Source organism: Rousettus aegyptiacus, unplaced genomic scaffold, assembly GCF_014176215.1.
Source record: "Rousettus aegyptiacus isolate mRouAeg1 unplaced genomic scaffold, mRouAeg1.p scaffold_m13_p_5, whole genome shotgun sequence".
In the NCBI taxonomy this organism is placed as follows: Eukaryota; Metazoa; Chordata; class Mammalia; order Chiroptera; family Pteropodidae; genus Rousettus; species Rousettus aegyptiacus.
In genome coordinates this window covers 27,384,691-27,409,873 of record NW_023416308.1, presented here as the reverse complement: position 1 = coordinate 27,409,873, position 25,183 = coordinate 27,384,691, and the positions used below count along the sequence as shown (strand labels likewise).

The 25,183-nt window shown below is 37.8% G+C and overlaps 1 long non-coding RNA gene and 1 pseudogene across 1 annotated transcript in view; both read left to right on the top strand.

The window, feature by feature from the left end:
• LOC107507810 overlaps positions 1-25,183 on the top strand; it is a 218,058-nt gene that overhangs the window by 15,894 nt on the left and 176,981 nt on the right. The gene's annotated exons all lie outside the window — the stretch shown is intronic.
• On the top strand, positions 956-1,074 carry LOC118603215 (annotated as a pseudogene).

Here is a 25,183-nt window from a genome sequence, read left to right as displayed (position 1 = left end):
TTTAGAAAGTTCATGAAATTTATTTTCCTGCTAGCAGTAAAGATGGGTCTTTCATCTTCTAATTTAAGAGGAAGTGCAGCTTAGCTTTAAAATGACATGCCACACATCTTAATAATTTAAGAACACTTGCTATTATTAATAAGAAGAATTTAGGGGAAGTGATTTATTCATCAGATCTGTTTATACTGATTCAGCCATTAAAGTTGATTGTGATAACACTGCAACATTTTTCCAAATGTAAGATTTATAATCAGGTTAGAATAGATTATCCAAAGATAATTTTACATCATTAAGAGTTAAATGAATATTATCACCTATGAGAAAAAAAATTCTCAAAATTATGTATTCTTATTTTTAAAAAGTGACCAGAAAGAGTCTAAGTGAAAATACTGAAACATAAGACAGTCTTCAGAGACTGACTTCCACCTGACAGTTTTACCCTCCACCTGTTACACCTCTGCTATCTTTCTCCAAATCTTCCCGTAGGCAGCTTGTTCATGTCCCACACCTGAGAGACTTGACTAGGTGCCATCTCAAAACTTCTCCTTTCCTCTTCTTGTATGAAAGCCAGGATGGTGGTTCAGCTGGGGAGAACTCAGAACTAGTGAGATGAAAATGCCTCATTTGGGTTATCTAGTTTTAAGCAAAATAAAATAAAACACTCCTCCATAGATCTAGGTCATCTATCACTCACCTCCAACAGTCAACAGGGAAGAAAAGATGGGGGTGGGATGACTCAGGAGAGCTTGTCACCACAGCTCGGAGCCCAACTTACACTGGATCGAGTGTCACCCTGATAGGCAGAACACAGCAGCTTTCTCCACCTGATAGCATTTTTGTAGACCTTGCTACAAAAATCCTTGGAAATATGGTAATTGTGCCATAAGTTTATGACTGGCAACCATATCAAGATACAAACATAGTATAATTCTTACTTTAAAATGTCCCCATTTGAGTCTACAGTCATGCCATCCTGAACAAGCCTGATCCCATCTGATCTTGGAAGCTAAGCAGGTTCGGGCCTGGTTAGTACTTGGATGGGAGACCACCTAGGAAGACCGGGTGCTATAGGCGTAAAAAATAAAAAAATAAGGGACTGTAAACTGACATGGTCCTTGCAATCTGTGAGGTCAACCAAGGGTTGCCTCATCTAAAAAATAAACCAAAAAACAAAAAAAAGTTGTTCCCATTTATAAAAGAGGAAGTGCTTGTTCTTATTTAATGAATGTTTCATTTCTTTAGTTAGTAATGTTAGGATCAGTGTGACATAATAACTCCTAACTCTGTCCTTTTTTCATTCTGGGTTTCCTGAGAAGAGGTGCTGAGTTTACTCCTCTAGGCTTGAGACCTCATTCCTCCAGGTGTTAGCCGTGTGACCTTGACAAGTCTCTTAACCTCTCCTGTGCCTCAGTGTCCCTATTTATCAAATGTGGACTATGATACAATTTACTTCTTACTATGGTGAAGGTTAAATCAGTGAGTACACATAAAATGATTAGAACAATGCCTGCCATGTGCCAAATGCTCAATAAATGGTAGGAGCTATTATTACTGCTATTCCTCAGTTCCGATGAATGTTTGGACACATGGCTTTGTGAAGCATTATTATGACAGACTTGCTGCTGTTTCACTATTGCTCATGTGAGTGTGAGCCTAAGAATATTTACCAAAAGCTGTAATTCTAAACCCTGAAGGGCCTCAAGGCACTAACAAAGACTGTGGGAAATTTGTAGAGGGCACCAGAGAGTCATTGCTTTCACTTAAATGATTATTGCTTTACCAGCCTTTTCCCACCCATCAGGGCAAGACAAATCCACAGAATAACAAGAAACATGCATGGCAGTTGGGTCAAGAAAGCGGAGTAGAGCAGAAATCAGCACCAGACTGGCCTGCATTATTCAGCCTGTACTGTCAAAACCCCTGATTATATCCTACTCCCCTTGCCTTCTGTGACTAAACGAGCAGGCCACAAACATGTGAACACATAACACATTGTGCGCACACGATTCCCAAGCCACTTAAAGGAGCCCCTGTTCCTGAAGCAGGGCTGGCTGTCCCCTTGGGTCAGATGGGGTGATGTTCCAGGTTCTGGACTCTGGACGGAGGCACAAGGGGTGGTGGCTTCGGTGTAGGGACTGGAACATGATCATGTAAACTCACCTTTTCCTCCCTCAGCACATGTAAGCCAGGTCCTCAGACAGTTCGTTAACTTAGTCATGTACCTGCCCTGGATGTCTATAAGTCCAGTCTTAGACGCATGTCATATATTGTATTAACCAATTTCCCTGCTGGCCATTCCAAATATGTTTAAGAACATCTTGTTCCTAGATTTATGATGACTGCAGTAAATCAATTGGAAAGAATCCTATTACATTAGATAACACAGTTGGGAAATCAAATCTCTTCCCTTAAACATTTGTCAGGCAGCCTCCCTTCTCACCTATGTCTTACTTCCTTTTTGATAGTAAATGAGACAAATTAATGCTCCATTTTCAGCCAAACTGATTGCCAGAGTAATCAAGGAGGTGGCAGAGTGCTTGTGAAAGGCCAGCATTGACCTGGGGCTGGCTTTTCTAGAAGGAAAAAAAAAAAAAAATAGCCTTCGGGCCTAATCTTAGAGTTCATCATAGCAAGTCTGACCACTCAGGACAGCTCCTCTTCCCTAGGCAGGTTCCGATTTCTGAATTATGAAAGAGAAGAGTCTTCATAAGGATTAGGCTTAGAGAACAGTCTCAGGTTTGAGTTTTAGCTCTATATCTTCACCTGGGCAAATGGTAAGCCCTAGAGATTCTGTTCATCTTTAAAATGAGGATACAGACAGTGCCCATCAGCTGTGTTTGGGAGGATTAGATGGCATAATGGATGTGAACACATTTTGAAGTTGTAAAGTGTAAAACAAATATCGAGAGTTCTTACTGCTGATATTTTTCATTAGGACATATAAATGCAAAACACTAAGGCCTAGAACTAAATGTTCTCATCTCTTCATGGCAAGTTCTCGAGGTGAAAGCAGATCGTACATAAAGAGACTATAAATGTTCCATTGCAGTAAACCTTGTGGTATTACTATTAGGCTAAGACACAAAAGGTACGTTAGAAGATTAATGCCTTTGCGAAAAAGTAAAACGCCTCATTCCACCACACTGAAAGCTCTAACGTTCTCACTTTGCCCTTTGTCAGTGATAAAGGGCACAGAACTGACTCCAGTTCTGTGCCCTTTATCATCACAGTTGTCCCTCCTGAGTGAAAAGTAAGCTGGCTAATGTCTGCAGCCTAGTGCATTTCCCGGGAGACTTAGTTCTTTACGAGGTTGCTTTACTAAACTCTGGAAACTTCCAGTTTGCTCAGATTTCCAGTTGCAAATGACAAAATGTACCAGGTTGTCTCCCTCTTAAATTTTGGACCGATTGAAATAATCAGGCATTATTTCAGCTCCAACCTTCTCCGTTTCTTTGTTCCAAATAAAGAATGAGAGATTCCACCAGGTGTTAATCTTCATTACTCTCTGGAGAGGCATGCAGAGGCCTACAAATTGGGAAATTGAGGCATGAATGTTTAAACAATTAGCATAGAGATTTATCCAAGGTCACCAAGTGAGTAAGAGGAAAAAACAGAATGCAGGGCGATCAGATCTGGTCCTAAAGATCCCCCAGAGAACCATCGCTACATAAATACTTGCATGGCCAACATTTGCAAGAGCAGATGTTTTATCAGGCCTACTGTACAATAGGGCACACCCTTGCCTATCTATTCCTATCTGCTTTTATTATACTTTGGGACTCAAGCATGATAAGCCCTCCCATATGGTACTTGTATTAACATTAAATAATGGCCATTGTATTGTGTATACTATCACCATAGAAATATTTACTTAGTTGAACACAGACAGCGGTCAAGCACGGTGATTAAAAACAAGCTAATCATAAAAACCATTCATGCTTACATCTATTTATAAAATCTGTTTCACTTGTGCCAGTTAAGTATAGGCTTTGTTCTAAGCAAACACACACAAACCTTCTGCACACCCAGAAACATGAAAGGCACTCCTCCTCCACTGCTTCAGAAAGCCAGCCTGTGGGGTGTGGCCCCTGTGTGAAATATCAGGCATGCTTTCTGGGGCTCAGCGAAGCTCCTCTGAGGCTAGAGTTGGCCCAGCTGCTGACCCTTGCTTTCTGGGGTCCTTTGTTCTTTCTCTTTTCTGGGGTTTGTCTTCCAGATCTCCAAGCTCTCAAACTTGAGTGTGCTCAAAAGCAGCTGGGGTGTTTGCAACAACTGCAGATTTTCCAGCTTCACACCAGAGACCCTCTTTGAGCTGCTGAGGAGAGAGGAAATGGAGTGTTAGGAAACACACGGTGGTTCCAGTGTTGAAAGTCCACATTGTCCACCTGAGAGAGAGCCCTCTGAAGGGACTTTCCTGGGAGTCCCCGCATCCTGACTCTTTGGCCATGGCAGTTGCTTAGGGGCTAGAGTTGGCCCTACTGAGGGCTACCTTTCATTGCCCTTGAATTTTGATATCAGAGACTTCCACAAATGTGCATTTCTTAAGATGTGTGGAGCAAAGTGCATGAGAATCTGGACTTTGGAGTCATAGCTTGAATGTATCTCTGCAACTTACTAATCGTGTGGCCTTAGGCAAACCGTGTAGCTCCTCCAGGCCTCATTGTTTAAATCTATAAAATGGGGATAATAATAGTACCTGCCTTATTGAGTGGATGTGAGAACAATGGCCACAATGCAGTGAAGAGTGCAGTGCCTAGCATCATATGTGCTGTTGGCATTTCTGTTTCAGAAATGAAGTTGAATTTGGCTCTCTTTTCAGATTTAGGTGTTTGGGGAAACGCCCTCTGAGGCAATGTGGTATAATGTGAAGGACAGAGATGACCTGTAGTGATATGTGGCTCTCCTACCAAAGAGCTGAGTGACTTTGAGCCCATCCCTCTCTTTCTCAGGAAGAATCTTTAAAATGTCATCTGTGAAATGAGGGGATAGGTCCAGTGATTTCTAAACATTATGAGCAGAGGATTTCTTCTGAGCATCAGTACTATAATAAAAGACCTGCTTGAATTTATACCCTCAGTGTTCATTGACATGCAATAATAAAATCCCACTATGGATTCTGTAATTTTGCAAATGGATTTATATTTATTAATCTCGGCCCTTTTTGCATTTATTTGGGAAATAGCTGTGCTTGTATTGTATCGCAGATATTATTTATCAGATAATAGACACATTTGGCGAGTCCTATAATAACTTTGCAGGCCCCAGGAGTGGGCTCCTGGGTATCTCTCAGGGTGGTTGTTATTTTTTTTTTATAGATCCTTCTTGGTAAGAAATGTGGCCCTGGAAACCCAAATTGTGAAACAAACACCCTCAGGGCTGCTCTCGATAAATAGGGGGCGGGGCCTTCTTGAGAATTCCTCTCTCTCCCCTCACTCTTGATCTTTGGCCAGGAAAGGCCTGCAAGGCAGCTCTGTTTATTCAAAAATTACTGAGCACCTACTATAGGCAGGTACTGTTCTAGGTGCCTGGGTCACGGCAGGGGATAAAGCTCCATACGTTTTCAGCGGATGCCTCTGACATCTCAGTTTGTATGTCACTGGTCTCTCAAAGATGGCTTTTCTTCTCTGAGGATAGGATTCCTGGAAAGATCCAGTTTAGGAAAGCTTGTTTTTTGCCATCTGCTCCTCAACTTTGCCTCCCTTCACCATTTTCTGTTGCATCTTTGTCTACCCTACACATTTTTTACAAAACCAAAAGCCGAGTTTGTGACTATGGACAAATGCCTTTCTCTTTCCAGAGTTCAGTTTCCTCATTTATTAGAATAGGGGTTGAACTCTACATCTCCAAAGCCCCTTCTAGCTCTGTTATTAACCCAGTGGAAATAATATCCTCACTTAGTTCAATAATCTCATCATCCTCCCCCATGTATCCAAATACATACTTTGTGGCATCTTAGAAATAAGCCAAGCAATGCTGCTACAACTTTGAAGGTGTGTTCGTTAGGAGAATATACTCCTTCTTTCTCTAAATGTCAATATTTCAGTCCCTACAACAGACACTCAAGAACATTTTTTTCTTTAGGCCTAATCAGGAGATGGATGAAGAGTGATAGCTATGGAGTCCAAGACATTGGCATCAAGAGCTTCCAAGACACTTGGATGTTAGATGCAAAACAGAAAACAAAACAAAACAAAAGCCCCCAACCTATAATCCAATCACACTGTTCTTTATTTCTGTCACTCCCGTGGCATCCATACATGGAAAGAATCTGTGTTCTTGGCACGTGATAGATGTTCAAGGTCTATTTGTTGAAATGAGTAAGAAGACTCTAAAAAGCCTGGTCTTTTTTTTTTTTTTTTTTTGATTGGTTCTACTCGCCCTTCAACATCTGACTCTGCTTTAGGAAGGAAAACACCCTATAGTGGGTAGATTATCTACAAAAAAGATTGAGAGTAAGCTGACGTCAACCTTGTCTGTGTGCCAGGTTATTCCATGCTCTGCTTCCTTCTGGCTCAATGTTTTCCCACTTAGTCCTGATCAGCATCGAACAAGGTAGCTAAGTCCTCTACTATACAGGGTCTTCTAAGGGAAATAGAACTTTAGGAAGGATTGATGTCCTCGCCTCAGTCTCTGAGAAGTCAGCAGCAAGAGAAACTTCAGATTGGTGGTAGTATACGTAGCACATCTGCTAAGAGAAGTGGTGGGGTGGGGGCTGTGGGGGAGCACAGACCAAGCCTATGCTTGACTTTCACCTGCCACCAGAATCAGCATCTTTGCTACTACATTTTTCTTTATATCTTGCATTTCCAAACCGGCCTTTCTGAATTGATTCTGCCTGAGAGAGGAATCTGATCTATAAACCCATGGAGCAGGACTAGTAAATGTAAAGTGGTTACATTAAGGATTGGGGTTCTGTTTATTGACAGGGTCATGGCCTTTCCTGGTTATGACCCCCGAGGGACCCCGGCATGGAAACGGGATTTGTAACGTAACACTAACAATAACACACTAGAGACAGCCGTGACAGGGCCCGTTTCTCCTACATGCTGCAGCTGGCTTCCCAGGATGAAGACAGAGCAGAGAGCAGATGAAGCAGGCAAGGAAACAGGAGACAAAGTATCAGGAATGGAGTCGCTAGGACCGGAGGTGTCAGGAGTTCAGCAGGGACCTCTGTGATCCCATCCATTGGAGAGTCCAACTCCTGCTCGTGGGGCTTCATGGTACCTGTATCCCTCGAATCTCTGGTTGGTGCTGTTGGCTCTGAGGCCCACTTCTCCCCCAGCTTCCGATCTTGTCACATGAACTTTCTGCACAGATACCCCTTCTTACCAAACAAGCCTGCTCTCAATCTACCACAGCTCTACTCCCATCCTTTGTTTACAAATTCTTTTTTATTCTGGGTGGTGATTCGAGTTGATGGGGTATGAGGTCGTGCTTAGGGATCTTGTAGTTGAGGGATTGAGGTTGTGATTTAGGAGGTAGGATTGTATGGATGTAGTGGGCTGGTGTTCTTTTGATTTTAGTTATTGATGGGTAGTTCTGCTGTTTATTTCTGCTTCTTTTCTTTATTCTCTCTCTCTCTCTCTCTCTCTCTCTCTCTCTCTCTCTCTCTCTCTCTCTTTCTCTTTCTCTTTCTTTCTTTCCTCGGGGGTTGGGGAGGTAGTAACAAGAAGAGGAAGAGGAAGAATGGAAACCTTAAGTTCTGGAATTTTTTCATAGATTTTTCAGCCCACTGGCAGCCTGGACAAAACTAGAATAGGACATTTTCTGCAGCTTTTGCCCTTATTTCTTATAAGGAAGATCTGGGGGACTATGAACTATTTTGAGGTGTGGCATAAGAGGCTCCTGAAATCACACCCTTTACTAGTGTCCCATCAATGGCTTCTTTTCTGATCTACTTGAAATGAGAAATCCTTGTGATCTTATAGGGCCTGACACAGGAGAATCTTCCAATTAGCAGATGAGAGGAGGGTTTATAAGAAGAGACATGGTCTTTGCCGCTTTTCCCATCAGGTCTGTACTTCACCTTTCACTCATCCAACAGGCAAGAAGCGCCAATGAATGGAGATTCTAGAATAGCCTGGCATTCATTCAGTGGTGATTTCCAGAGGAAATAATTAAGAACCTTTTCTCCATCATGTACTCTGAGAGTGTTAATTTCCTTGTGCTGAAGCGTCATGAACGAGAACACTGTCAGCAGTCCCTCGATGGTCTCAAACGAGGCCCTCCCTTCCTGAAGTCTCTTGTATCTCAAGTTTACAACAAATGTTCTTTTCTGATGCCAACATTTAACCACGTCTGGTGTCCCAAAGGCCCTCTTGGGGCCAATACTTCTCTTACCATGTGGTGTTGTCCTCTTGGTGGAGAAACCAACTAACTCAATGTTGTATTTGAAGTGTTTTAAAAATCTCAGAGAGGATGACCCTAAAATGGCCTGTACTTATTTACAAAGAGAGGTCGTAATGGTTACTTGACTATTTGTCACTGGTAGCTGGACACACCCAGGCTTCACAGACAAAACGACGGATCTTCACACATGATTAATTTGCCACCTCACTTATTTTTCATGCCCAATTATCAGAATTTAAACTAGATAAGGTTTTTTTGGGGCCTTCTTCTGGTTACTATGTGGAGACTTGGCCCACAGAGTGGTAAATGTTATGCTTTTGGTTATCTAAACTTATAGATGAGGAGGTAGTTGAAAACTATGTGATTTTTTTTCATAATTTCTTTTTCAAGATACATTTCTCTTTTTATATATATACAGAAACTCACATCCACTCCAGCATTTAATTCCCACCTCACTCATGAATGCTTTCCAGACCACCATAGCTAATAGATAAGTTTTCTATTTGTGTATATTTGATCTATATAAAATATAGCCCTCTAGCATACTTTGTACTGTTGTATTTTATCATTGTTCATTAGCTCATGTGTATTTCTTATTCCTTTAAACAACTATATGGCCCTTGAGGGAAGAAGCTTTAGGATTGCTCTCATCCTACACTGGCATAGATCTTAGCAGGGTGGGCCATTCGTGCTTTTTTTCAGCACATGCATTAGGGCCATGTGGGAATGTCATAATGGCTTGAAATTCAGTGCTAATTTTGAGCTATAGCCAGGGATTTTCTTAAAGGCAGCCGAAGAAGAGAGTCCCAGATGACTTGCAAATTATTTAGATATTAATTTGCCTAATGTTTGCCTAAAACCTACATGATTATGTCTCATACTTGGATCCTACTCCAACTCCATCTCTCTCTCTCTCACTCTCCCCCCCCCTTTTTTTTTGCAAAAGTAGACACAAAAGTTACCGGAAGTCTCAATTGTCAGACTTCAAAGTCTTTGCTAAACATTTGACATTTGACAGTGTGTCCCCCTCCCCTTCCTCCTCACCCTCATCTCGCTTGCTTGGGCACAAGCCCCAGAAAGATAACCATATCAGGCAGAATAAATGAAGCTTGTTTCCTTCTAAATTTGCTTCCTCCCACACAGTATGGCTCTGTACCGTGGGGTTGGCAGTGCACTTTAACCTAGATCTCTCTCTTGACTTTTAGGTAAAAGCAGTGGGATAGATAGGGCAGGATAATCTATGTTCACCAGACAGTAATCATGAACTTTTTGAATCAGAAAGAATGTAACAGAAAGTCTTGTCTGACATTCTCATTTTATACAAGAAGAAACTGAGGCCTGGAGGAGTTCAATAAATTGTCTGAAATCAGAATTAGATATGAACAGAGCAGGCACTGGAAGCTAGAATTCTCAATACCCAGTCTGGTATTCTTTCTGCTTTAATGCAAAGGCTCAAACTATAGATTTTAACAATAACACTGACAGTTCAGAGAGTAGACTTCTCCAGGATCCAAGTAAACCAACTTCTTCCATGAATTCATCAAGCTAATTCAGAGAAGCTGTGTCCTCCAGCAGCCCATCTCAAAGGAGACCTAGCTGAGCTACTTCTTACATGACTTGGGTGTGTGAAAGAGAGAGAGGGAGCTGTGTTCTCTGTAGAGTGTGATCTCTGCACCAGATTCTTTCACGCGCTGTGTAGCTTTATTTAGGACTCGACTGTTGCCGCTTGTCCCCAGCCCACTGAAGGCCAGGTTTAACTCTCCAGCCTAAGGCATTATGACAATAACAGACAGGAAAGAAAAGCTGGAGACACTGGATACAGGGCTGGGGTTCTGAGGAGGATAAACATATGACTTCCTATGGTGACATCCAAGAATATTACTCCAAATACCCTTCAGAGGGACAGAAATTCCACTATTGATGTTCTTTACTTTAGGTTTTTAGGGAAATTTAGAACGGAATCTATAGAAAAATAAAAATGACTCTGAAAACGGTAACTTATTACTAGAAATTTGAAGATTGGATAGGGATAAAACTTAGTGAAGGAAAATGGGAGAGCTCCCAGCTAGCCCTCTACTTCTATCAGGCTTGGTGAATCTGGCCTGCCACAGTCCTTAGGGGCACCTGAAGCTCTCACATGTAAACCAGTTCTGGGCTATTTTAGCGTGTTCTTGCCCCGAAGCCCCAGTCTCCAGGATCCTTCTGAGGCAGAACTCCTCATTCACCTCTCAGCCTATGTGCTTCCCAGCCCTGGAGGGCAATTTTTCAGAAAAGTATTTTTAGAAATAGTAACCTCAGAATAAACATAACCCACCAGATGTGGGTGTTTTTCTGGGGCAACTGAGCTAAGGATCATTTGTTTAAAGAGAAAGGTAAAACAGTCAACCTTGCTCTTCTGGCAGCGATGATGTGCAGACTGCTAGTTTTTACTCCCTCTAGTGGCATGGTTTTAGAATACCCAATTCCACCTTGCCTTAGACTAGTAAGACTTTGTTATGGGCAGAATTTGTATGCAAACTCAATTTTACTTTACTTTGCATTTAAAATTTTATTTTACTTTACATTTGATAAAAAGTAAGGATAGATTGCCTTCTAATTTTATGGGTACAAAAGCTGTTAAGAATATTAGGACCAGTTCTGTGCAACTTTATCTTATTTCCTGAAGGATTGATCACTAAATAAAACTATACTTTGAAAAAAAAGGCTATAGTAAAACTGCTGGATACCTTTGGTTAAATGAAATCTATTTACTAAACAGAATCTGCATGTAATAGAAGAAACTATTAGTTCAAATTCTGTACTATCCACCACTTTCCTAAGTAAGGAAACTCTTAGTAGTTCTGCCAGCTTCATAGAGGGTGGAATAAAAAGGAATGAGTTAGGGAGGCAATTTGTCAGTCTGATACTGGAAGGAAAACACATTAAAACAACAACAAAAATTTTTTTTTCTAATAGCAAGACTTGAGAAACCAGAAACATATTGCCTAAAGGCACCAAGGGTGTCTCTTTTTAAATGTTTTAAGCATATTTCTTATAAGTGTATTTTTTAGTGAATTTGGTATAGCCTTCAAAAAGACAACAGAAGAAAACTAAATGACTTTTAGCAGACCTTCTCAATTATCAGATCTGCAATGCAGTGTCATAAGATTCTTCTGACTGGCAGAAAGGCACAAGGGGAAAGGTCTTCCTTGCACTGGATATCTTCGTTCTCAGATCAGAAATGCTTACCAGTGTGGAAAATAGCTGATGGACAATTATCTATTCATCATAAATGACTGGTTTTCTTCCACAACCTGGCTGTGGTTCACTAATGTCTGAGTGACCAAGTAAAACCAAAATGACTGTGGCTGACAGGAAAGAACACATGTACAGTAATTGATCAGTCAAATCATGCTTGTATCTCTCAGCTCACTTTGAGTCAAACCTTTTGTAAATTATGAAACTGCATTCATTCATTCAACAGAAAGCATTCCATTCACAAATAGTTCAGCTAAACTGACAATTGACTCATTATAAGTCCTTTTGCCGAAGGGTAGACCAATTTTCCAGGGTAGCAGCCTCTTCTTTAACTGCCCTTTTGTCTCTATTCACAGTCACCATTTTTGCATAATTTTACTCAGAACTTACCTACATTCTAACAACTATTGGTAGGAAGACCATACAACCTGTTCCCAATGGCTCATGAATCCCAATGACACTATTTTTCCTCTAAAATGGATAGTCACAAAAAGCATGTTGGTACTGATTTTCCAACATACACTTTGTTGCCATGGAAAGGAAGAAAAACTTGCCATCTGCCCCTGGGAGCTCCATCACCCCCAGCTGAGAACCACTGACCTGAGGAAAGGTGCTGGGAGTGGGAGAGAGTCCATTTTTAATTTTTCTTTTCATCTCTCTCTCTCTCTTTGTCATTTGATCTTTCCTTCATTTTTATTTTTCAACACCTAATTATAGAACACCTGTATTTTGGAGTTGGCCTTAGTGATTAGCAGTGAACAAAAATCAAAATCCTGTCTTCGAGTAACTTATATTCTACTACATGTGTGGGAAGGAGAGAGATAGTAAACATAAAACATAAAACATAAAATGAATATGTAGGAAGATTTCCAATGATAAACCTTATGAAGAAAATAAAACAAGGTATCGAGCAAAAGAGTAACTAGGTCAAGCTTGACGAAGAAATGGGTGGGGAGTGGGGGATCATGGAGAGCTCTAAATACCAGACGTTGTATTTAGTTCCATCCTGAACCTCAGCCATGGTGATGGTGTGAGAGTGGATCTCAGAAAGGAGAGTGACACTACCTAGCCAAGGTTTTAGTTTCCTCTGACAGTGGTCCATATGTAAGATATTTAGAAAACAGCAAAGCCAAAGAAGTCAGTACATTGGTTAGGAGATTGTTGCAATTATTCAGGAAAAAAAAAGAAAAGAAAATAAGGCCTAAGCTATGTGTGACAGTAAAAATAGAAAGAGCGACTGCAAATAAGGAATTTAGACCAGAACTTCCTTGATTTTTGGATTTAACAGATAATTAATAAAAAATAAAACTTTGTGTGGTTTTGCTACCTATCAACTCTCCTTCATGAGAACAAGATCATTTTAACATAAGAAAAGGTAAAAGAAATGTAATCTCTGTAGTTCTCTAGGTTGATAAGTTTTAATTTTATGTATATCTAACTGAACTTTCTTATTTTTCTCATGCGTCATACTAGTAACTAATATATATAAATCCAATATTGTTCTAAGACCAGTATTTTATGAACTGTGGGTTCCAGGTTTACCTGAAAATGTGATGGGCTATGAAGCTGGAAGGAAAAAAGTGATGTAAAGATCACTACAAAATTTTGTAGTTGGAGAAACAAGTATTTGAGGGGATCATTAACAAAAATTAGAAAGAAGAAGAGGTAAATTTGCATTAAGGACAATAAGTCTGGATTAAAACTTATTAAGGATGTTTAAGGTGCTCCTCTGATAAAATGTTGGTAAAAAAAAATTGAGGCATCGTATCGAGGTTAAGGTTAGGAATCAGAACCACAAATACAAATTTTGCAATTTTTCAAATGAAAATAATTGAAGCCATTGGGGTGGGCACAGCATTTCATATATTAGTAAGATAAAGGGAAGACCATTTTTAGAATGATGGAGATCTGGATATATTTATAGAGAGTGGTAAAATTCAGGATACATGAAGAACAAGTGATTGATAAAGTAAAATGCCAAAAGAACCTTGGTAGGAATGTGGAGGGATACATAATACATATTGAAGTAAAAGGGATTACCCCATTCTTTAGAGAAGGAAAGAGGATTTCATGGATGAAGATGCTGAGCTATCAAAGCAACAAGAAGTGAAGAGAAAAGATGAGAAAGAAGCCCTCACAGATGACTCCAACCATCTGTTGTAAGAAATAAAAAAATACTAACATTGTGAAGATTGAATACATTTTGTTATAACTCTGTAGAAATTTCGTAAAAAGTTAACAAGTGATCAAGACGGAAAAAAAAAAAAACATAACTAAGAAGGAGTGAGGGGTTAACTGGCTTAAATAGCTGTGTTTGTTATGAATCACATCAACACATTGTTATAAATTTCTTGAGCTACTCTTGGCTGCCGGGGTGTAGTAAAAGAGAAATCAGGAGTCAGAAATTAGCACTAGAAGTAATAAGAAAGGTCAAGCATTTGGGATGTCCAGAGTTTTAGAGATAGAAGTACTGAAAGGGCCATATCAGGCTCAGAAATGGGTGAGACAACTGGGAAATCGGGGTATGTTGAGGGACAGCAGTTAACAATGAGGGGAAGCACATGCTCAAAAAATTTCAAGGAAACTTATTGTGGCTTTATTGTAAAGGAGAGGGCCTAAGATTAGTATTAATTTCATGAAAATCTTCTGTTCATCAACTGTGTGCCTGACCATTACAGTTAATAAGATATGTGAGGTTCCTGCCCTCACAGAGTTATATTCTAGTATTGAGGGCAGAAGGCAGAAGGCAGGAAGAAAGAGATAACAAACAAAAGTGAGGAAAACAGGTGGTAATGATTTAAATAAAGTGATGTGACTGCAAGTGGCTGTGGTTATCATATACTGAGTAGGAAAGGAAGGTCTCTGAAGAAAGAATATTGAAGCCAAAATCTGAATGATTAGATAAAGGCAGCCATGTGATAAGAGTTCACAACACATGCTTATGTTTATGAAATGGGGAATGAAAGGAAATGTTATGGATAACTCCTAAATGTTTGGCTCAAACAGCAGGTAACTATTTTTATTGAAATTGGGAGGACCACAGAGGAGTTGGGTTTTGAAAAGAATGAGGATTGGTAGAAAGTCAAGAATTCTCTTTTGCCACATTAATTTTAAGATGGCAGATGGTGGTCCTAAAAGTAGAGAAGTTCTAAGCATGAAAAGAAGATAAGCGAAGGCTGAAAGGCATTGTAAAGATCACAGAGTATAATGAGTAAAGAAACTCAGGTTGCAATATAGCTCAAAAATATAATCCTTGTTAAATATCTTTGAACTTATTACAGATGAAAGTAGGACACTGGCTGAGGAAAAAAAGACTTGAAGAGGAAACTGAAATTTTAAGAGATAAGGACATGTTTTCTTGATGACATTCTAAAGACTAGGGAATGGTGGGGGAAAAGATATATGTATTCATAAAATATTAATGTAATTGTTATCAAGTAAGTATATTTTCAACTGCTAGTTAATGGAAACTAAATATATCTACTTGATAATAATTACATTAATATTTTAGCAATTGAGCAAAGATGCTGGTAAGCATAGAATATGTAAAAGGATAATTAAAATGTAGGCAGTGAACAATACTGTAATATATGACAGTATTATTATCTCATAGAACATAGCAAACTACCGAAGCAGAGTAATTATGAAGAGATAGATCCAGGATATATTAGTAGTAGTGGTAGTAGCAGAGAGGGATTTCAGAAGATCCAACTTCGAGCTTAAAATTCTTACAAATTCAACTTAAGATTTCCGCTTTTCTGTATCTATTTGCATACACACTTGTGTGTGTGTGTGTGTGTGTGTGTGTGTGTGTGTGTGTATTTTCTCAGCACAGTTTTTGGCTATTATTTCTCTAAGCAAACATGTGATACTAATGAAATTTGCTGAATTTCAAGCAGCCACATGTGTATAAAATCTGGCCAAGTTGGATATTTGTGGAATGCTGATTTTCCATACATATCTGCATTTGGTAATTATCATCAGAACTATTCATGCAAGTTTAAAAGTGGAAATAAAATTAAGAAAGATTCATTAGGGACCTCAGATGACCTACTGGATAACCCTTAGAGGTAATTAGTTCTTTCAATGAATATATAAACTATCAAGCCCTGTGTGACTAGTCACTCTTTGAGTTCAGTTTGTTCTAGAAATCTTTCTAACAGAAACATCTGTCATTTCTTTTTTAAAGCCCCACACATAGGGTTGGGTGGCACCTCACTAACTGGTAAACTATAAGCAAATTATAATAAGTATGCTTCACAATTTACATAAGTCTGTATTTGCATCATTTCTTATTTTTTTATATTCCTTAAGGCCTGCTCTTTTACAAAAATCTCTCTCAAAGGCATAACATATAGGTTTTAAATAATAATACCACTGACAAAGTATATTAGTTACTATTTTCTCTGTAACAAATCACCCTAAAATCTACCTCATGGAAAAAAAAAACAGTTATTTTCTATTGGTTTTTGTGAGTCAGGAATCTGGAAGTGGTTTAGCCACATTGTTATGACAGAGGGTCTGTCATGAGGCTGCAACCAAAATATTGGCAGAGGCTGCAGACATCTCAAGGTTCAACTCAGGAAGGACGCACTTCCAAGACTGTAGATATGGCTGTTGGAAGCCTTTAGTTCCTTGCTATGTGGACCTCTCCACAGGGCCACGTCACAACATGATGGCTAGTTCTCCCAAGGTGAAGTGATCCAAGAGAGATGAGAGGTAACCTAGGATGGAAGCCACAGTCTATTTATAACCTAACCTTGGAAATGACATCCCACTACTGCTATAGTATTTTATTTATTAAAAGCAAGTCAATAACTCCACCCAACACTGAAGGGAGAAAGAGTACACGAGGGTATATATCAAAAAGGGGTCATTGGAAGCCATCTTACTGACTTACAATCACACACAATGAGCTGTATCAGTCTCATTTTGCATATAGGAAAACTAATATTCTGTGATAGTTTTAATTGGCCCAAATTTATGTCTCTTGCTAATGGAGCAAAAATGAATGTAAAAATAAACAAGTGGGAGCACAACAAACTAAATATCTTCTGCACAGCAAAAGAAGCAATCAATAGAATGATGAGTCAGTGTAAAGAATAGGAGAAAACATTTGCAAACCATATATCAGATAAAGTGTTAATATCTAAAATATTTAAAATATATAAGTTGCATAACAAAAATATCACACAACTTAATAGTAAAAAAGAAATCTGATTAAAAAGTGAGCAAACTATCTGAATAGATATGTGTCCAAAGAAGATATTCAACTGGGCAACAGGTACATGAAAAGATTATAAAATCACTAATCATTTATACTCTATTATAATTTTGATAAAGTCATCCAAATAGGTAAAAGGTAATATCTTACTGTGATTTAGATTTTCTTTTTCCACTGTCAGTAGAAATGAAAATTGGTTAACAGTATGGGGGTTACTCAAAAAATTAAAAATAGAACTACCATTTGATCTAGCAATCCCGCTTCTGGGTATATATCTGAATGAAAAAAAAAATGGATCTCAAAGAAATATCTGTACTCTTAAATTCATTGCAGCATTATTAACAATAGCCAAGAGAAGGAAACAACCTAATCGTCTATAAATGAATGAGAGGATAAAAAAATGTCTTATTTTATAAGTAATATAATCTTATTCAACCATAGAAAAGAAGGAAATCCTGCCATTTGTGACAACATGGATGGACTTGGTATGATGCTGATTGAAATAAGTCAGACAGAAAAAGACAAATACTGTATAAGCATTCTTATATGTGTAATATTAAAAAAAAAAAAAAAGCCAGACTCATAGAAACAGCAACCAGAATAGCTGCTGCCAGGAGTTGGAAGTGGGGTGGGGTGAGGGTTATAGGGAGATGTTGGTCAAAGTGTACTACCTTCAAGTTAAGTAAGTAAATTCTGGAGATCTCATGTACAGCATGGTGACTGTGTCATATACATGAAAATTATTAAGAGAATAGATCTTAACAATTGAGATACATGTTAATTATATTCAGTAAAGCTAGGAAAAATATTATCCCATAGTGGGTATTCCAGTCAAGGTGGTGGAATAGATAAGCACTGTGCTTGTCTTCTCCCATGACTACCTCAAAAGCATAATTAAACTACAGAACAACTATAATTGCGAATTGCCTGAAATTTGGCTGAACACAAGTCCTATAACTAAGGAACCACCTTGAGATTGGCAGGAGTGGCAGAGATTTGGAACAAGCTGGTTCCCACATGTGGTGGTTAAAAATCGGGAGGGATGTCTCAGCTGCAAAGGACACTCTTGAAGAGCGAGGGATCCCAGATCCACATCAGGGTCACCAGCCCAGGGTTTCAGTGCTGGGAAAGAAGTTCCTACAACTTTGGGTTGTGAAAACCAGTGAAGATTGTGGCTGAGCGAGATGGAGGGCTGCCAGAATCCCATGCATTATACTTAATGGGCCCATGAATAAACTTACACACTGAAGGACTCACTTGCTCTGAGTTTCAGTGCTGGGGCAGCCTCTTGAAACACACCAGGAACATACAGGGAGGAACTGAATTGTCTAGCTTTAGGGCGAGTGTGTGAGGGAAAGGAAGCTTTTTCTCAGACAGAAGTTCTGGCAGGAGCCATTGTTGCTTTGTTGAGCCCTCCCACCACCCAGCCTGCATCCACAGGTTGAATCTCTATCAACCTGGCTAACACAATTTGCCCCTCCCTGGTAATTCCCTGAGATCCTTTCCTACCCACCTTGCAGGTCCACCCAAGCCACTTCCAGTGTCATTTCCATGCAAATGGCTTGTCTTTGCTCAAGCTGTGAACTTTCATAAAATCTCTCAAAGGTTCACAAATCCCAACAAGCAGTATCTAGACTCTGTGTGTCCCATACAACTTGGTAAGCAACCCAAAGCCTGGCATAAGCAGCAGCCAGCCTCAGCTCATAGGTACCTCCAAGCCCAGTACAGGTGGCAATCATTTGCAGAACAATTTTTTAGCTCATACCAAGTAACCCTGGGCAGGACTCATACAGAGGTTGAACTTTGCCAGCATCAGAGCTCCTCCCAAGAGTTCCCGGAACTAATACATCTGGGGGCCAGCTTCAGATCTCACCAGAGCACCAGCCAACTACCTCCACATGCAATTCACCCAAAGGGAAGACTTGGAAGGCATCAGAGCCCTGCTAAAGTGAATTTTGTTCTATAGAGTCAACCTCTACATGACAGCTTTACCACTGTAGTCACAGCCATCCTCACAACCAATCAGCCTAAGGGTCAATCCTTTCCATTGACAGGCCAACAGCAATCAAAGCTCACTACAACAGGATGACACACACAATCCACACAAGAAACACATCTTGAGCACCCAACTCATGTGACAAGGAAGACTGTGTCACTAGGCCATACAGAACACCTACAACATAAGGTCAAGTAATGCTACTCCACTTTTTTTTGTTTACATTTTTATGAAATATATTTTCTATCTCTTTACTTTTTGTCTGTGTGTGTCATTTGATCTAAAGTGAGTCTACCAAGACCTGAAGACATAGAAGCTCTACCTAATATATAGAAACAAACATAGAGAGGCAGCCAAAGTGAAGAGGAAAAGAAACATGTCCCAAATGAGATAACAGAACAAAACTCCATGAAAAGAACTAAACAAAATGGAAACAAGCAATCTACTAGATGCAGAGTTCAAAACACTGGTTATTAGGATGCTCAATGATCTCCTGAGAACTTCTACAAAGAGAAGATAAAAATGAAGATCAAAAACATAAAAAAGAATCAGTTAGAAATAAAAAATAGAATATCAAACAAAAATATATTAGAGGAAATCAACAGTAGATTAGATGAAGTAGAGGATGTAATTGGCCATTTAGAAGACAAGGTAGCAGAAAACATCCAATTGAAACAGAAAAAAAAAAGGAATCCTCCAAAAATGAGGATAGTTTAAGGGACCTCTGAGACAACATCAAATGTAAAAACATTCATGTCATGTCATAGGGATTCCAGAAAGAGAAGAGAAAGAGCAAGGAATTGAAAACCTATTTGAAGTAATAATGACAGAAAAATCCTTAACCTGGCAAAGGAAATAAACATACAAGCCCAGGAAATGCAGTAGTTCCAAACAAGATGAATCCAAAGAAGCATACACTAAGATACATCATGATTAAAATGCCAAAGGTTAAAGACAAAGGATCTTAAAAGCAGCAAAAGAAAAGCTGTTAGTTACATACAAAGGAGCTCCCATGTCAGCTGATTTTTCAACAGAAACTTTGCAAGCCGGAAGGGAGGATTGGCAAAAAATATTCAAAGTGATGGAAAGCAAAGACCTACAACCAAGAACTTACCCAGGAAAGCTTTCATTTAGAATTAAAGAACAGATAGGGAGGTTCCCAGACAAGAAAAAGCTGAAAGAGTTCATCACTACAAAACCAATATTACAAGAAAAGTTAGAGGGACTTTTTTAAGAAAAAAAGAAGACAAAAATTAAAAAATATAAATGAAACAATGGTAATAACTACATATGTATCAATGATTATTTTCAATATAAATGGATTAAGTGCTCCAATCAAAAGACACAGGGTACTGAATGGATAACAGAACAAGACCTTACATATGCCTACAAGAGACTCACTTTAGATCAAGAGACACATACAGACTAAAGCAAAGGGATGGAAAAAGATATAATAAAAATGGAAACAAACAAAAAAAGATGAGTAGCATTACTTATACCATACAAGATAGACTTTAAAATAAAGGCTGTCACAAGAAACAAAGACTCGGCATTCCCATTTCTGCATGTTTATCAGAAGAAGCCCGAATTCTTTATTTAAAAAGTCATATGCACCCCAGCTGTAGGCAGCTGCCTAGTTTGCTTTGTACCCAGGCAAGTGTGACACTGCTGGGAGAACAGTAGCCAGTAGCTGGTTGGCTTTGCTCATGCGAACTCTGTTGTTTAACTATACCAGGTGCCAGCATAGTTGAAAAAAAAAGGACATATGCATCTATTTGTTTATTGCAGCATTATTTACAATAGCCAAGATATAGAATAAACCCAAGGGCCCATCAATAGATGAATGGATAAAAAATAAAAGGTACAAATATGCAATGGAACATTACTTAGCCACAAAAAAGAATGAAATCTTGCCATCCACAATAACATAGATTAATCTATAGGGATGAATCTGAGTGAAGGAAATCAGGCAGAGAAAGACAAATACCATATGCTTTAACTTATATGTGGAATCTAAACACAAAAACAAAATAAATGAACAAACAAAACAGAAACAAACTTATAGGTATGGACAACATTTTAATGGCTGCCAAATGGAAGAGGTTTGGGGGAATGGGTGAAGGAAGAGAAGAAATTAAGAGGTAAATTGATAGTTATAAAATAGTCACAGGTGTATAAAGTATAGCATAAGGAAAAAAGTCAATAATATTATATAACTATGTGTGGTATCAGATGAGTACTAGTTTTATTGGGGTGATCACTTCTAAGTTATATAAATGTTTAATCATTATATTGTACATTTGAAACTAATATAATATTATACATCAACTGTAATTGTAAAATTTTTAAAAATTATTTAAAAATTAACTATCCCCTAGGGATTCATCACAATGTGAGATTCTGCATGACTGTTATGAAAGACACAATCAATAGAAGATAAACACTTATGTAAAAATTATAAACATATAGAAAAATCGCACACAGTTAACTCTTGTTTTTCAGCACAGTTATGTTTTATAAAGTTGCAACAAAAGAGTGAATACTCAAATCATTGCTCCTAGGGGAAATTTAAGGGTTCCTGTAAGTCTCTGGTAACAATATTATGCCAATTGATCATTTCAATCCCTTGTTTTATGTATACTTCTTTTTAAAGGCGATTTTTAAAATAATATACAAGAATATCTCAGAAATATTGCAAGTTCAATTCTAGACCAGTGTGATGAAGTGAATATTGCATGAAGCGAGTTGCATAATTTGTTTTTCAATGTATGTAAAAGTAATATTTTCACTATACTGTAGTCTAGTAAGTGTTCAATAGCATCATGTCAATAATGTATATACCTCAATTACACAATATTACTGAAAAATTGCTAACTTTTATCTGCACCTTTAACAAATCATAATATTTTTGCTGGTAGAAGGTCTTAATATTGAGTGCTGCTGACTAATCAGGATGGTGGTTGTCGAAGGCTGGAGTGACTTTTCCTTTCATGAACAATTTCTCTGTAGCATGCAATACTGTTCGATAGCATTTGACCTACAGCAGAACTTTCAAAATTGGAGTCAATTCTCTCAAATTCGGTTGCTGTTTAATTAAGTTTATATAATATTCTAAATCCTTTGTTGCCATTTCAATAATTTTCATGTCATCTTCAGCAGGAGTAGCTTACATCTCTTGAAATCACATTCTTTACTCATTTATAAGAAGCAACCTTTCATCCATTAAAGTCTTGTCATTAGATTGCAGCAATTTGGTCACATCCTCAAACTCCACTTTTAATTCTAATTCTCTTGCTATTCCCAATACATGTGCAGTTATTTGCTCTACTGTCTTAAACCCCTCAAAGTCATCTATGAGGGTTAGAATGAACTTCTTCAAAACTCTTCTTAAGGTTGATTTTTGACTTCTTCCCATGAATCGGAGAGTTTTTATGGCATCTAGAATGATGAATCCATTCTAGAAGATTTTCAATGTACTTTGGCCATATTTATCACAGGAATCACTGTGGAAACTATCATTTTACAAAATGCATTTCTTAAATAAGAAGACTGGAAAGTCAAAATTACTCCTTGACACATGGGCTGCATAATGAATGTTTCTTTAGTAGGTATGAAAACAACATTAATCTCATTGTTCATCTCCATTAGAGCTCTTGGGTGACCAGATGCAGGGTCAAGGACAGCCATATTTTGAAAGAATTTTTTCCTGAGTGGTACGTCTCAACAGTGAGCTTAAAATAGTCAGCAAACCATGTTACAAACAGGTGTGCTGTGATATAGGCTTTGTTTTCCATTCATAGAGCACAGAAAAAATATAATTGAAAGTATCATTCTTAAGAGCTCTCATATTTTCAGAATAGTAAATGAGCAATGTCTTCAACTTAAAGTCATCAATCAGCTGCATTAACCCTTAACGAGAGAGTCAGCCTGTCCTTTGAAGATCTGAAGCCAAACATTGACTTCTCCTCTCTAACTGCGAAAGTCCTAGATGGCATCTCCTTCAAATATAAGGCTGTTTTGTCTTCATCGAAAATATGTTTTTTTAGTGTAGCCACCATTATTAATAATCTTAGCTAGATCTTCTGGGTAACTTCCTGTAGCATCTACATTAGTACTTTTTGCTTCACCTTGCACTTTTCTGTTGTGGAGATGGCTTATTTTCTTAAACCTCATAAACAAACCTCTGCTAACTTCAAGATCTTCTTCTGCAGCTTTCACATTTCTTTCAGCCTTCATAAAATTGAAGAGAGTTAGGGCTTTGCTCTGGATTAGACTTTGACTTCAGAAATGTTGTGGCCTGTTTGATCTTCTATCCAGACTACTACTACCTTTTCTGTATCAGCAATATGGCTGTTTTGCTTTCTTATTGATGTAGTCAATGGAGTAACACTTTATTTTTTCAAGAACTTTTCCTTTGCATTCACAACTCAGCTAACTGTTTGGCGCTAGAACCCTAGATTTGGCCTATCTCAGTTTTGATTTGTCTTCCTCGTTAAGCTTAATTATTTCTAGCTTGATTTAATGTGAGAGACATGCAACTCTTCCTTTTACTTGAACGTTTACAAGCCATTAGTTGGCCTGATTTCAATATCGTTGTGTTTCAGGGACTAGGGAGGACCGAGGGAAAAATGACAGGGGAGGTCAGAACACACACAACATTTACCAATTAAGTTTATTATCTTGTATGGGCATGATTTGTGTTGCCCCAACACAACTATAATAGTAACCTCAAAGATCACTGATCACAAATCACCACAACAAGTATAACAATAACAAAAAAGTTTAAAATATTGTGAGAATCACCAAAACATGACACAGAGACATAGAGTGAACAAATGCTGTTGGAAAAATGATGCCAATTGACTTGCTTGATTGACTTGTAGGGTTGTTACAAACTTTCAATTTATATAAAAAAACAGTATCTGCAAAGCACAATAAAGCAAGTGCAATAAAACGAGGTATGCCTATATATTGTTAATTCTTTAACATTGAGCTCATACCCAACAGCTCATATAACTCTTGCCTGTCGAAGCTTATTTAACACACATATTTCTCCTTGAGGCACATCTCAGCCTTCTTGCACTTATGAACACTTATAAGCACTTCAATACACACTGGGGACTATTTTAAACAGAAAAGTCACTAGCAAAAGCACAAAAATGTGGAAAATATGGCACTAAATATGTTATAAAAATGACACTAGTTTACAGTATGAGAGACTAAACAAGAAAAGAAAGCATGACTTTGTTTGACCTCATTGCGCACTCAAATTTTTTGTTGCCATTTGAGTGCATATTACTGCAAAATTGCCTCACTATTGATTTTGGTGTCACAAATAAGTTTTAACAAATAGATGAGTTCACAAATATAGAATTTTCAAATGACAAGTACTGGCTATACTTAAAAATACAGCCCAATGATACAATAAACAATGTAATTTATGTCAAAGACCTAGAAAGACATGATTTTTAAAACAGATTTAAAGACACAGGAAGAAAGAGAATTCATAAGAGAAGTACATGATTAAAAAAGAATAAACTGTTATCATAAAGAAACGAAACAGATATTAAAGTTGAAAACTATCATTGAAAATAAAAAGTTAATAGATGGGTTAGAAAAATAATAAAAAATATATAAATAGTAAAAAAAGAGAGTTAAGAAAATCTACTTTAGTAAATCATTTAAACTGCCCCCAAAATTTTTAATTAAAAAAATGAAATATATATTATAGAAAATGAAGCATTATTTCATAGACATTCCAGACACTGAGTACAGAGACTAGGGAAGAGGCAATATTTGAAAAGATAATAAAATTTTCCAGAACAAAAGAAAGTCATGAGTACTCACATTTTAAAAATGTGCAAGATATACTTTAATATTGTAATAATGATGCCTGGCGTCAGATGGGTACTAGATTTATCAGGGTGATCACTTTGTAAGTTATATAAATGTCTAATCACTATTTTGTACACCTGAAACTAACATAGTATTGTATGCAAAGTATAATTAAAAAATAAAAAATATTTAAAAAATTACAACACATATACTGTAATAAAATGGAAGAATATTAGGTATAAAATATTAAAATTTACCATGAAATAATAAATATTACCCACAAAAGAAAAATATAAAACTTCTCATAAAAAGTTCTAGGTAATAGAAGAAACAGAAATAGTATATTTAAGACATAAACAGCTGTAAATTAAAATCTGGTGTCTAGCTAATACACCCTTCAAGAATGAGGAAAAAGACAAAGACATTTTTAGACATCTACAGAATAACATTGTTTCAATGAAAGAACTAATAAAAGTCATAGTTAAGCAAGAAGGAAATAAATTTAAAAAATGGGCTACATAAAACAATAATAAACAAAAATA